The following is a 13,775-nucleotide window of genomic DNA, read 5'->3' as shown; positions in this document are numbered from 1 at the left end:
GCCCAGCACACTCTTACAGGCAGTGGCTGCTGTGCAAAGCTTCAGCAAGTCCACACCTGCCTGTGCCAACCTGGGAACAATATGATCTAAATTTAATTGCCACCTGCAGCAGCTGTTTGCAATAGAAAATAATTTACAACAGCCAATAAATCTTGCACAGGAATGACATCTCCATTTGCTTCCCTAAAAGCATAAATACATCCATTGGTCAAGCCACTATCTCACACACCTCCACCTCGAGCCCACAGGCACCCTCCTCCTGCATCTACCAACCATCAGCTGCCAGCCCACGATGAGCTGAGAGAAGTAGCCTAGGCCCTCAATGTCTTGGTGTCTCTCTAAGTCCCAAACAAATTAATTTTTTTTAAAAAGCACCACTAATGAATGCATTCCTCCTATAAAGACATTACAAATAAGTCGGTCCTCTCTGACACCACTCCAAACTCAGTTCCCTCCCTGACCCAGAGATAAGGACTCTATTATCAGATTGGGTAAAAGCTTCCAGAACTTTCCCTATGTATTTTCATAAATACGTGGTGTAGAAAAATATGTAACTTTGTTTTATGGGTGTTTTTTAAAAAAGTGATACAATTCTAATTGTTCCATTCTGCAACTTGCTTTTTTGCCCAACAATGTATCTTGGAGATCCCTCTTTGTCAGAACACAGATCTGGTTCTCCCGCCTGGCTGTTAGGCTGCGTGACTTGGTATGGATCTACCAGGGTCTTTATTTAAATCCCCTCTTTGTGGTGTTTGGTCTTTTTGCAATTATGGGAATCCTCTGAGGACATTCTGGACCCCCTTAGAACATTTACAAGGCTCCAGAGCTCACAAAGTAGTCCAGGAGATTGAGCTAAAAGCTGCTTTCTCCTACCTCCTGCCTCCAAATCCAAGAACCCCTTGCTGGCCCAGTTCTAGGAAGAAAACCTGGTCCTGGCGGGGGTGGTCCTCATCCCAGAGCTCTCAGAGCTGGAGGGACCATTAAAGATCTTCTTTCCACCTGGCCTCATTTTGGAGATGAGGCCAGCAGGCCCAGAGATGTTAAGCGAGTTGTCCAAGGTCACACAGCAAGTCCGTGTTGTTGCTTCTGGGACCCACAAACCCATCCAGCACACTCAGGAAATAACACACAGCCAGTTTTCTGCTCTGGGAAGCTCCGTTCCCAGGCTCGGCAGTTGCAAAAGGCCCCCAGGGCTTTGTTTTCAAAGGAGAAATGAAGCGGGAAGTATTTTTAACCGCCGGCCCCGCCTGGCTCCTGCCTCGCTCCCTCGTGCTTGCTGTCCAGGAAAGGCCGGCTTCATAGTGGCATTCGCAACTCATGGAAAACAACAAACGCCCGAAATAGACGATACCCAAGCTCAGGAATGGAAAAAATTGGCTCATGGCTTCAAATGCCTCTTTTAGAAAAAGCCGAGAATAGCTTTCGGCCTTTGGGGAACTGCCGGGGGTGAGGGAGTGGGGAGGTGGCGCTGGGAGGGGGATCTGAGAGCTTTGGTCACTTTGCCCCCCGGGGGCACGTGAACACTAGCTTCCCCAGCTTTGTCCACTCTGGGAGCACATCCGCACCTGGCTGCTGCCCCTTCCCCCCAACCCCCTCCCCACCCAGCCCTGCCCTCCAGCCCAATCTGGAACAACATCCTTTGTTGGGCTGGGCCTGGGTCCCAGCTGGGTAGAAACCCGAGATTCTTACGCTTCTAGAGCCTGAAGGGTGAAAGTCGAATTCCCATGTGTGTTGGGGGGAGGGGGAGAAGGGAGGGCGACAAGGAGAGAAAATGTGGGTTTTCATCTCCACACAGACAGCCCAGCTCTGCTGTGTGACCTTCTGCAAGTCACTTGACCTCTCAGAGCCTCTGGTTCCTCATCAGCAAAGCAGGGGTAATGCTTTTTTTTTTTTTTTTTTTTGGCAGCGCGCGACGGGTTATGTGGGATCTTATTTCCTGGACCGGGGATTGAACCTGCGCCCCTAACCACTGGACCACCAGGGAAAGTCCCGGTAATTCTTCATTTATTCATTTATCTGACATTTGTGGCGCAGCTATGTGCCGGCACTGGGCTAGGGCTAGGCACTGGGGACATAGCCACGACCAGAACAAAGCTCCGATCTCGTGGAGCAAAAGCTATAGCTCTTGCCAACCTCACAGGTGCCAAGAATCAGCCATTCCTTCTTCAAACAGTTCCTGAGCCACGGCCTAGTGCTGGGAGGGATGACGGTACCTTTGACCAGTGTTTATCAGCCACTGCACCAAGCATCTTACACGGATTATTTCATTTACTGTCACCCCAGCCCTATGAAGTGGGCACTATATTTATGCCCATATTACAGTTGAGGACACCGAGGAGCAGAGAGTTTAAGTGTTGGATGAGATCGTAGACTCATCTGCGCAGAGTAAGGAATAAGGAAAGGCCAGCTGTAGACCAGCTCCCTCTTAAGCCCTGGAGACCTGGATAACCAAAGCCTGGTTCTTTATGACACAAAATAGTAAGTCTAGACTGGAGGTCAGTACAAATGCACTGGATAAGGTTGTTTTTTTGTTTTTTAAAAAAACGTGGGGTCTGTATAGAGCTTTTACTTAAAATAAGATCTCCGCTAACCTTTCATCCCTGTCGTATGACTGTCTCCCATTTGACAGATGAGTAAACCGAGGCATGCAGCGCTTAAGTAACTTGTCCAAAGACGGCACAACCGGGGTTCCTACCGCAGGGTTTCTTACCACCCGCAGGTTCCCAGGACTCCGAGGCGGGGGCGGGGGCGGGGGCGGGGGCGGTGGGAGGGGCCCGCGCCCGGGCCGGAGAGAACTACGTCTCCCAGGATGCCGTGCGATGGGAGTGTAGGGGCGGGGCCGTGCGAGCACAAGGCTGTCATTTCTTGGTATTAAAAAAAAAAAAGTAGCAAAAGAAAAGAAAGAAAGCCTCAAGCGTCACGTCTAGGAATAGCCTCGAAGCCAGGCCAAGTCATTATAGACGATGAGTAATCCGGTTAAGTCATTTCTCTAAACACCATTGCTTGTAAGAGAATTAAAATAATCAGCTTACATCAGAGGGGGAGAGGCAGGCTCCAGGGGCCCGGGGCGGGACCGCAGCCAGGAGGGGGCGCGGCTGGCGCGCCTCCGCCGCTCGGCCCTGCCCGGGGCGGAGGCTGGACGCCAGCGCCCTGACAGCTGGGCCCTGGGCTCGGCCTGGCAGCCAGCTAGGGGATGGCGGGGGAGCGGCCCGCCAGGCCTCAGTTTACCTCATTGTTAAGGGCTTCGAGGAAGGTTTGGGGCTGCCTCCTCTCAGGAGAATCGGTGCCCTTGTGGGGGCGGTCCTGCAAGGTGAATGAGGGCCAGGGGCCTAGGCCAGACGGGGCTGGGGTTCCCTTGTCTTCAGTGTCCCCCCTTTCTCCCGGATTCCAGAGTTCATATCTCGATAGCTGCAGGAGCAAAGGTCTGGGGACACTTGGAGGGTGTGAAACGAACCAAGAGGTGCCAATTTTGCCCTAGACTGCAGGAGTCATCAAGGATTTTGGCATCCCGAGGTCAGGATTGTGATGAATTTGGGTAGGGCGAGCTGATCAAGAAGCTGCCTCTACAGTCCAGCGTTTAAGACTCTGTGCTTCCACTGCAGGGGGCATGGGTTCCATCCCTGGTCAGGGAACTAAGATCCTGCATGCTACAGCTAAAGATCCCATATGCCGCAACTAAGACCCGGTGCAGCCAAATAAATAAATAAATATTAAAAAAAAAAAAAAAAAAAAAAGACACCACTCTTCCACTGCAGGGGGCGCAAGTTCCATCCCTGGTCGGGGAACTAAAATCCAGTATGCTGCGCAGTGTGGCCAAAAAAAAGAAAAAAAGCTGCCTCTAGAGCTTGCCCCCTACGCCCTGCTCCAGGACCAACAACATGAACTGGGGCCTGGCCATGAGCCAGACACAGGTATCATCTCCCCCTCGGTGACCCTAACCTGGGACCCTTGGCAGATAAGGCTACTGGGCCCCAGAGTCTTCCCACTGGCTTCTCACACCAGTCCCCAAAGCAGTAGAGAGTAACTCAAGCTTACAGCTGAATGCTTGAGGCAGGCCAGACCCAGCTTTAAGCTCCTTACACACGTTCACTCTTGCAACGAATTGGGCACTTTTGAAATTCCCTTTTCACCAAAGGACAGAGGGAAGCATGGAGAGGTTCACGACCTCCCAGGAGGCTGCACTCCCGCTCAGCCAGTCCACTGGAACAGGAGCCTCCGAGGCTCTGGGGTCAAGCTGACTGCTCCCCAATCCTGGCGCCCTCACTTTCAGGTGACGTTGGGTGAGTGACTCACCATCTCTAGTCCTCAATTTTCCCACGTGTAAGATGGGTTTAGCAATACCTACGTTGCAAGATTACTGTGAGGGTTAGAAATAACGGCCTTCAACAAACACCTTCTGTTGTGTCGGTGGTGTTATGTGAAAATAGCCTCCGACCAAGCAGATTCTACGTACTTCTGAGCCTGTGGAAGAAAGAAGTAAATACTTAAATCCCGCCCCCCCAAACCCAACGATCTCTTAGCACAGCAGGCATCTTCCCTGCACCAGGGGACCAAGCCCTGGTCACACTGCTGGCTCCCCTGCACAGCGCTGCCCTGTGTGCACCCCAAGCCCTGGCCTTAGTGATCTGGGCTGGGCCCTGAGACTCCCCATCTGATCAGGTTTTCTATGTTTGCAGGTAGCAGCTTCAAGGTCCTGAGGTCCCCAGTTGGGGTCTTAGGGTTTGGCCAGGATGCCAGAATGCTGGGAGAAATTGTGCTCAAGGTAAATGATTTCTCTCCAACCTGAGTGGGCCCCATTAACCCCTTCAGTGCTGGAAGCCTAGGCTTGGGTTGGGGGGGGCGTTGCTGCTCTAATTCCTGCTCCCCAAACGAACTCGTGGGACTTTGCTGATATCACAGTGAAAGCTTCTAGACTTCTCTGATGGCGCAGTGGTTAAGATCTGCCTGCCAATGCAGGGGACACGGGTTCGATCCCTGGTCCGGGATGATCCCACATGCTGTGGAGCAACTAAGCCCGTGCGCCACAACTACTGAGCCTGCGCTCCACAGCCCACGTGCCACAACTGCTGAGCCCACGTGCCGCAACTACTGAAGCCCGTGCGCCTAGAGCCCATGCTCTGCAACAAGACAAACCACCGCAATGAGAAGCCCGCACACTGCAACGAAGTCCCAACATAGCCAAAAAAAAGCTTCTAGGCTTGGTGTTGTCTGGAGAACATTGGCTCTAAGAATTCAAGATCGCTTAGAAATTTCATGCTCTCCCTGCACCTCTCCCCACACCATACCTGAAGGTCAGGCCTCTGCTTTCATCTTCTTGGTGATGAAACTGCCACGGGGTGGGGAGCGTGGGGTTCTGCCGTCCCTTCCCGACATCCCACAATGTTTGTTGGCAGTGAGAACCCAAGGGGAACTCAGGTCTAAATGGTCCTGTCTATACCCCAGGCCCTCCTTCCTTCCCACTCTGCCAACCAAGAGCTCAAATTCTCCCCACACCTAGTGTACATCCTTTCTGCTCTTGCATACCCAGGAGCATGTGTTCAAACCCGTGTACACCTGTGTATCTGACATGCATCCTGCATATCGAGGAAACTGTAGCTCACACATAGAAGCACACATACACATATACACACTCAACTGTAACTCACCTGACAGCCCACAGCCCCTGAGGCTTCCTTTTCCACATCTGGGGCACCACCTTGGCCTACCTTGGGAACGCTGAAAGGGGACAGATGGTTGTCCAGCCCCCCCGCCTCTCCTCAGCTGCCCACCTGTGCCTCGGTGTCTCCAGCATGGGGCTGGCCTGTGAGATTTTGCTCTGTTGCAACTGCCTTCTCTCCCTGCCTTGGCCTCAGCAGGCTCTACCAGGCCACATTTGAAGGGAGAGGGCTGCATGTAGGTGGTTTCCCTGGGCGTCGACCTGGGGTAAGGACAGCTCCTGGGCATGGTGGTAGCTTGGCGTCCACCCCTCCCTGCCAAATCTGACAATACGGTCACACTGGGAGGACTGTCCTCCCCGTGTCCCAAGCTCTGTTCCCGACACCAAGTGTTTGAACGAGCTGTTCCCTCTGCCCAAGTGCCCTTCGCTGGCTTGGGAGTTCCCACCTTATCCACCTAGAGAACGAACCTCTGCTCATCCTTCAAGGCTCCCTCCAAAGCACGCATCCACACCAGCTCTGTGTCCCAGCGCTCCCAGCATACACCTCTGCTTGACATTTGCCACAGTGAGTCTCCCGTGGTCAGTCCCATGCCATTATGTGACTGGCCAGCATCTACTGAGCGCCTATCCCCAGTGAGGAGTGGTCCTTCCTATCAGCCAGCGCTATGCTGTTGGCAGGCCACAGCCCCAGGCCTCTGCTCTTCCAGAGAGGAGACCCATGTTCGGAGATGGAAGGGACTTGTCTGAGCTCCCGCAGTAGGTTCAGGAGATCCTAAAGCCGGTGAATAAAGGAATTGGGAAGGAAGAGGAGGAAGTGAGAGGCCACGGAGGGCAGGCACATAGTAGGTGCTCAGTGGAGGTCCACAGAAGGGGGATGAAGGACACACAGGAGAAGAAGGGAAGAGGAAGGGGCAGGATATCCATTCCCACCTCCTCGCACTGCCTTCCTCACATCACCATGTACCATCCAGCCCTTCCCCAGGGCAGCACTTCCTAATTTTCAAGGGCAGGATAGTCTGTGATATTTTGGCCTTGAGGTAACACATGTTCCCGTCTTTCTGGAGCCCCTGGGCCGGGTAGCTCTACAGGTCTGGTGGTCATGCCATCCCTCTGGCCCCAGGCTGGCAGCTGGGATCAGAGCCCCTACACTGGGTATCCCTGCTGCTGCTGGACCCTCAGTGGAGCCGCGAGTAGGATCTGGGGCCTGGAACTCCACTCTGGGCAGCTCCTGCTCAATCCTCTAGGGGACTCAGAGTCTCCCAGACCCTGACCCACAGAACTCTGCAAGAGGGAGGTTCCAGACACCCCCTAGCCTCACTCTGGTGAATGAGGCCTCCTTGTGGCTGAGAGGGATCTGACTCCTCCGCGGAGTGGGGAAAGTGATGGGCATTCTCCACACGAAGACTGAGTGCCCGAAATCAGTTAAGTTCTTCATGCTCAGTTTTCTCATCTATAAAATGGGCATGGCATAATAAAAGCCCGCACACCTGCTAGTGCAGTCGCACACCTGCTAGTGCAGTTATGTGCACTGGATGAGTTATTTCTTATAAAGAGCTTAGAACTGTGCCTGGTGGGAGGAAGATCTCCATAAATGTTAGCTCTTATCCACAGCCTGGGACAAAGCAGAAGGCATGGGGTGAGCCAGGGCTGGGGGAGGGGCACAGGAAACCTGGGATTCAGGTCCTGCTCCAAGGTAGCAGACAGGGTGTTCCTTCTCTACCTATCCCAGCTTCCCTCCTTATGTTTCTATGTGTCAATGTGTCATATTTTGTTGGCTTTGGGGCTTTTTTTTTTTTTTTTTTTTAAATAAACAAGGGCTGCCTGAAACCCCTAATATTCTGGTTAAGTTTTGAAACAGCTCAGAAATCCCCTCCTCCCCTTGTGAGTCAGAGACAGGAGCATTAAGCAGAACTCCTAGTGGCCTGCTGTGCTAGAAACTGCAAAATAACAGCTGGGCAGCCCTGTGACCCCAGCATCTGAAATGGGGGCTCGAAAATATTAGGGTACGCTGGTGAGGCACGGAGGCCTGAGGGCTAAACCCTAAAAGGATCACGATGCCCACCCGCTCGCGGAATTTGAAATAAAAACAACTCTGAACGGTTCGGTTAGTGTAAGGAAGTCCCACAAGACTGGCTTTTCCCGGAACGGTGATTTCGATGCTTGCTTGGAAATAACGAATTCTTTCCAAGCATTTTTCTTTTTCTATTTTGGTGCCTTAAGCACGTGCTTTGGGGAAGTGATGGGCAGCTTTCTCTTTCCAACCAGGCCCGCGCGCGGGTCCTCACCGACGCGGGACAGCTGCCTCGCCTGCTCCGGGAAGCGAGCGCTCCCGCCGCGCCCGCCCTCGGCGCCGCTCCACCCGGGCGCGGGGACTGCGGGGTCCGCGGGGGGGCGCCGCCCCGGGGAGCCGAGCCGGGGTTCCGGGGCGGGGAGCGCTGCCCGAGCGGACCCGCGGCGCGGCGCGGCCCGGCCACCCTCCCCCCGGGCGCATTGAGCCAGGGGAGACCGGCGGGGGTTTCGGAAAGCGCTTTCCTTGCTCAGCGGATCTGAGTCAAAAGGGGGAGCTGGTTCAAACCGAAAGAATAATTCGGCTAGCCAAGGCCGCCAATATTTCTCTGGGGTCCAAATTTTTGCCAGACAGGGAGCTGCAGAGCGGGAGCATCGCTGGCCCCTCGGGCTTCGCTGAAAGCCCCGGGCCCCCAAGTAGTTCCTCTTTTCCCCAGAAAAGGGACCAGGGGGGCTAAAGGCAGAAAGGGCGGACTGAGGGGAGGGTGCTTCCTCCAACCCCACAGGCTCTGCCGGGTCCCCAGGACCCTCCCCGACCCTCCTTGAGGCCCGGATGATTGGGGCTCTCTGTCAGAGGTGAGTGAGGCCTCCCTCTCCTGCCCCAGTAGGCCCTTCTCAGGTCGTTCAAGAAGTCCCTCATGCCTCTGTGCATTTGCACCCTCTGTTCCTTCTACTTTTCCCTCTCCACCAGCTTGCAAATCCTTGCACACCCTCCTGGGGGTAGAGATGTGAAGCTTTTCAGAAAAAATTCTGGGAGTCTCATATTGACCCTCTGGGACCTCTATCTCCTCTTAGAACATGCCTGGCTTCCTATTCTAGAGACCTGCTTGAAACCAACTTGAAAAGAACCCCTCAAGTAGGTTCAAAATCCCCGACACTGGCCCCCTCCCCTCTATTTCACTGCCAGGCCCCTTGGCTCAGCAGGGCTTGCCCTCTGACCAGCATCCTAGTGGACACAGTGAGGCCCAAATTAACAAGGTTTTTTGAACTGACATTAACAGGGAGAGAAACGTTGATCTATAGTAGTAGCTAATCATTGTTTTTTCAGGCTGGACTCCCAGCAGGGAGTGGGTTAGGGGGGGCCCACTGGATTCTGACCCTTCCAACTCAGCTTCCTCAGCCTTTGCAGTCACAGAAACTCTCTGGCTCAGGGACCCTGTTGGACCCAAGTTCGTTCTGACCTCAGGACAGTTGTGGCAAGGAGATGCTGATGGTTCATCTTCCTGGGCCACCCAGAACACCTGGCCTGGCCTCTGCTGCACTGCTGCCGCAGCCCAGCTCACCGACTCAGCACAAAATTCGCCCTGTAAGCAGGACTGCCGTGAGCTCCCAGGCAGGGCCAGCTGGCCTTCTGAGGAAGAGCCCTGTAGACAGCAAGATGACTGTGGCATAGAGGGCCTGGCTGGTGCACACAGCACACAAGGACAAGCACAGAACATGTCCAAGGTCAGGGTCATGCAGGGTCAGCTGAGCGTGTGAGGAGGACACAGATTCCCGCCCCCCCGCCCCCGCCCAACACACACAGGCTCATGGGCAGGGCTGGCAGGGTGGGGTCAGCATGGCCACTGACCCATCAGAACACCTGGTATTAACCTGACATTACCTCCCTGTGGTTGCTGTGTTGTGGGAAAGTCTGGGGTTCCTGCAGCTCCCCTTTAGAACATCGTGCTCTGGCCAGCGGTGGAGACATACACATGCACACATCCGCACGTCCAACATGCTCCCGCATCAACTGTCGGGCCCACCTCCATGACCGGGAGCATCTTTCCTCTGTGTTTAGCGGTCACTGTTTCAGATTAACTCTAACCCCGTGAAAGGGAAGTGGAGATCAGGGGTGACCGAGAATACCAGGCTGTCTGCCAGCTGCAGGGCCGGGGCTGCCCCCAGTCCAGGAAGCCTTGTGGAGGGAGGAGAGAAGAGACCTCAGGGATCACTTCCTGTGAATGCTCCCACTTCCAAGAGCCCTCTGGACAGGGGAGTCTCCCAAAGGACAGGGTTCTGGGGTCATCATATAACTCCCTGAGGTTTCTCTTTTGTTTGGGGAGGGGCTGGCTGATTAGGTGCACGTGGAAGACTCAGGCAAATAAGGCCCAGAGAAGTTTTATCTCAAGACTCCCAACAGTTTTTTTGTTTTGTTTTTGATCTAATTGTCAACATAAAAAACAAAAAACAAAATGGGGGCGTAGGGGGGAAGTACCGTATAAAATTCTAGATCTTGGACTTCTCTTAAAATCAGATCCGCTTCACCAGCCACAGTGCCCTGATGGGGCCTGAGTAGCAGCTGCCCCTCCACCGTCGGGTGGACGGTCTGTGGTTCCCTCAGCCCCTGGATGGCCTCCCCACTCTGAGGCCATTTGTCACTGGGCTTTGTCAGTTTTGTTATCCCCCAGAGGGATTTGAGTGTGGCCAACCCCTGGACGAAGCCTCCGTTTTACAGAAGACTTGGCTGGTTTTTGTTTTTAATCAGTGCTTTAGAGCAGGGGAATAACTGTTAATCCAGAGGGGCGAAGAGAGACCTGGCTGCCAAGAAAAAGCTGGGAGCATCTCCATTTTAAGGGGCCGAGTGAGAACTTGGAGTTACGATGGCGGGGAGCAGAGGTGGTTCTGCCTTCTTCTGGTACATTCTGGGAAGCCTCTCTGGCCTGGTTCCATTTTTATAGGGTTTTATATTTTTAAGGGGTTGTACAAAAACAAAAAACAAACAAAAATGAAGAATATGTGACTGAGATCTAAAGCCCCGAATATTCACTATCTGGCCCTTTTCATAAAAAGTTTGCTGACTGATGATTTTACACATGGGAAAACTAAGCTCCAGAAAGGCCACACAGCAGATTGACGGCTGAGCTCTGCCTGTATCCACCAGTCTCCTGCTTTTCCTTCAGCCTTGCAGTGAGCACAGGTAGGTGGCCCATCGCCCCCGGGTCAGCCACCTGTGAGAGCAAGGGGTTGGAGGGGGGACCCAAATGGATGCTTGTGCCCCTGATGGTGGCCCATGCTTCCTATCCTTTCCCTGACAGTTGCTTTGAATGAGGTATGTTTTGTTACCTTTTACCTGGGGGTCTCCAAGCACACGACTGAATTCAGAGAATATAGTTGCTGGTTTCTGTACATTTTCCCCACTGCGGTCTGGCCTGTTCATCAAGAACTCTATGAATCAGACAATTCAAGTGCGTGCAGACACACACAGGCGTGTGTGTGTAGGGGAAATGACTTTTCTGGGTAACTGAGGGTTAACTGGAAACCTGTGTTCTTAGGCCTTGTTGAAATTTTTTCTACAAATGATGAGCATTTCCCCAACTGAGTATTTTGAAAAGTTCCACCACTTTCTAAATATGTGACCTTGGTCAAGTTACCTAACCTCAGTAACCTCAGTTTCCTTATCTGTAAAATGCACCCAGTGCTGCCTCTCTAGGCTGTGAAAGGCACTAGAAAGACGAGTACGTGCTCGAGCGATGGAGCCGCCCTCACTGTTGTTATTGTTCTTAGTGAGTCAAAGGAGCGGCTGGTCGGCTGAGGCTCTTTGCAGGTATTTAGGATTATGGTTTGGAATCCATTGTGCATTCTGTACACGTTGATGTGGCGATTGGCCAGAACTGGCATCAATCTGCCATTTCTGTCCCAACTAAGTCCTCCCAAGGAGATGGTTTTCTTATGATTTGCCGCTTTCTCATAAAAGCCAGTGCAGTCAGGGCTGCCTGCAACGAACCAAGGACTCTCAGTCTGTTGGGAGCCTGAGTGCTGTCTTTATCTGAAAAAGGGTCCACAGATAGAGTGCAGGGCTGGGGCTCAGCGTTCCCATCATGCCATCGCACCCCCATCCTTTCCCATCCTCCCTGCACACGACCCAGGACCCACCCCCTTGCTGAGGGCCAGCTGGGAAAGAGACAGGGAATGGGGGGCCTTGGCTGACCACTGAGAAGGAAAGAAGCTCTGGGGTGAAGGCCCCGGGAGGGCTGTGGGTTCCCAGCAAGTTTAGGGGGTGCTGGGGGTGTTTGGGGAGGTCCAGGTCTCCGTCTTGGCCGGGTGCCTTCTGGGAAGCTTTTTGCGACTGGCCGTCAGATTGAGAAGTTGAGGGGGCTTCCCTGAAGTGGGGAGCCTACAGGAGCCCGAGCTCTTGCCATCTGTGGAGGGGAAGGAGGCAGCCATAGACAGGGAGGGTGGCCACCAGGCACCCCACCCTGCTGGGCCCTCTGCTCTCCGGTCTGACCCCTGCTGCTCCAGCCACTTGCCCCCCTCGGGATGAGGCCGAGGAGGCTGCTGGTGCCGTGAGTAGGAGGCACAGCGCCCACCTTTGATGAAAAGAATGAGCTCAGAGTCAGATCAGCTGCCAGCCCCGCCCCTTACCGTGTGGCCTTGGGCGTGCCACTCTGCCTCTGGGCCTCACTCTCCTCATCTGTAAAATAGGAGCACTTACTTCTTGGTGTTGATGTGAAGACAGTGAGATTCATGTGTGAGAAGTCAGCCCCATGGGGTCTCTAGGCTGACAGCCTGCCCTCTTCTCAGGGCTGGGCAGAGCTGCATCCGGCCCTGGGGCGGGCAGGGTCTTCCAGACCCAGGGCGGAACACCGTAGGCTTTGGTTTCTGGGCTGGGGACAAAGGCTTTCTCTAATCCTCATCTGTGTTCAGTCCCTCCAGGGTCCCCCTCCAGCTCAGTCTGTCCCGGTCTCTCCACTTCTCGCTCCACACAGCCCACCCGATGGCAATGTAGATTTCAGCTTCTGTTTACCCTACAGCGTGCTCACCAGCAAAAGTTTAGTTTCCACCTGTCACCATACAGTTGACCCCTTTACTCATTTCACCTGCCCCTGGCTTCCCCCGCTCCACTTCCCCTCTGGTAAACACTACTCTGTTCTATGTATCTACATGTTTGTTTTTGTTTGGTTTGGTTTATTCATTTAATTTGGTTTTGTTTGTTTGTTTTTAGATTCCACATAGGATTGAAATCATACAGTATTTGTCTTTCTCCATCTGACTTATTTCACTTAGCATAAGATCCTCAAGGTCATCCGTGTGTCGCAAATGGCAAGATTTCATGTTTTTTATGGCTGAGTACTATTCCATTGTATACATAAACCACATCTTTATTCATCCATCGATGGGCACTTGGGTTGTTTCCAAATCTTGGCTATTGTAATTAATGCTGCAGTGAGCATGGGGGTCATATGTCTTTTGGAATTAGTGTTTTCGTTTTCTCTGGATAAAAACCCAGAAGAGGAATAGCTGGATCGTATGGTAGCCCTATTCTTAATTTTTTGAGGAACCTCCATATTGTTTTCTAGAGTGGCTGCACCAATTTACATTCCCACCAACAGTGCAAGAGGGTTCCCTTTTCTCCTATGTGGATTGACTTTTATTTTTCCTGCCTAGGACTCAGTGTGCCTCTTCAATCTGAAGATTCATGCCTTTTTTTCCATTCTAGAAATTTTTCATCCATTTTTGCTTTGAATATTGCAAATATTATTCCTGTCCCATTCATTCTGATTTTTTCTTCTGCAACTTCTATTTGTTGTATATTGAACCATATCATTTTATCATCTGTGTCTCAACCTTTCTTTCAAATGTTCTAGTCCTTTGCCAGAGTGTTGCATTCTGATTAATTTTCTCAGATTTGCCTTCCAGTCAATTCGACTGTGTCTAATCTGCTGGCTTGCCTGTCCAATCTGTTTACAAATTCAACGTCTATGTCTTTCATTTCCTTGCTTCCTTTTCAAATCTGTTTCATCCTTTTCAAATCTTTTTCATAGTATCCTGCTCTTTCACTGTCATTTTTATTCCTCCCTTTACATTTTTAATTTTTAACATACCGATTTGATCTCTTTCAGCTTGTCCTGTT

The sequence above is a fragment of the Eschrichtius robustus genome, chromosome 15, assembly GCF_028021215.1.
Source record: "Eschrichtius robustus isolate mEscRob2 chromosome 15, mEscRob2.pri, whole genome shotgun sequence".
In the NCBI taxonomy this organism is placed as follows: domain Eukaryota; kingdom Metazoa; phylum Chordata; class Mammalia; order Artiodactyla; family Eschrichtiidae; genus Eschrichtius; species Eschrichtius robustus.
This window is presented reverse-complemented; position numbering follows the sequence as displayed.